We start from the raw sequence: 1,213 nt of genomic DNA, 5'->3' as shown, positions 1-1,213 counted from the left end.
GAACCCCCACCTGCTCCGGGACGCCCTTCAGGGCAAACCAGCTGGCCCCCACCCCTGTAGCAGGCCTCTATCCTATCTAATAAAAGAGTAATATGCAGATTGATCATCACTGCAACACACAATATAGCTGCCCCCATGTGGTCAAAGATCCTGCCCCCATGTGGACACAAGATTGCCACCACAAGATGGCCAGCAGGAGAGGGCAGTTGGGAGGCACCCGGCCTGCAAGGGAGGGAAGTTGGAGGTGATCAACCCTGCAGGAGAGGGCAGTTAGGGGTGACCAGGCCGGCAGAGGAGGGAAGTTGGGGGCAAACAGGCTGGCAGCAGAGTGGTTAGGGGGTGATAGGCTGGCAGGCAGAAGCGGTTAGGGGCAATCAGGAAGGCAGGCAGGCAAGCAGTTGGGAGTCAGCAGTCCTGGATTGTGAGAGGGATGTCCGACTGCCCGTTTAGGCCTGATCCTGGTGGGATCGGGCCTAAACGGGCAGTCGGACATCCCTCAAGGGGTCCCATATTGGAGAGGGTACAGGCTGGGCTGAGGGACAACCCCCCTCCATGCACGAATTTCGTGCACCAAGCCTCTAGTTATATATATGTACCACAGCTTTTTTATCCTCTTGTGTTTTGATAGGCACTTGGGTTACTTCCAAAGATTGGCTATCTATATACATAAAAGCCTAAGCAACCGTTACAACCGAACAACTGGAATGACCAGTTGACCAGTTGCTATGATACGCACTGACCACCAGGAGGCAGACGCTCAATGCAGGAGCTGCCCCCTGGTGGTCAGTGCACTCCCACAGCCAACCTCCCCAAGGCCGGCCCTGATTGCTGGCCAGGCCTAGGCACCCCACCCATGCACGAATTCGTACGCCAGGCCTCTAGTTGTAAATAATGCTGCAATGAACATAAGGGTGCATATATTCTTTTGAATTAGTGTTTGGGTTTCTTCAGATACATACCCAGAAGTGGAATTGCTCACCTAGCATATATTCAAGTTGTCTACACTATTAATAGTTTGGTGGAGCTGAATTATAGTTAGAGTGATAGTTGTCTAGAAAATTCTTAAGTTGGGAAAATTATTGTTTTAAGTAAGAGGAACATGATAGGCTAAATCAGTAGTGTATAACCTGAAGCCAGTGAAAACAAAAGTATGACCACAAGATAAAGAACAAAAGTATTCAAAGGCAAGTTTGGCATTTATCAGGAGAATCTT

Source organism: Cnephaeus nilssonii (genome assembly GCF_951640355.1).
Source record: "Cnephaeus nilssonii genome assembly, chromosome: 13".
NCBI lineage: Eukaryota > Metazoa > Chordata > Mammalia > Chiroptera > Vespertilionidae > Cnephaeus > Cnephaeus nilssonii.
This window is presented reverse-complemented; position numbering follows the sequence as displayed.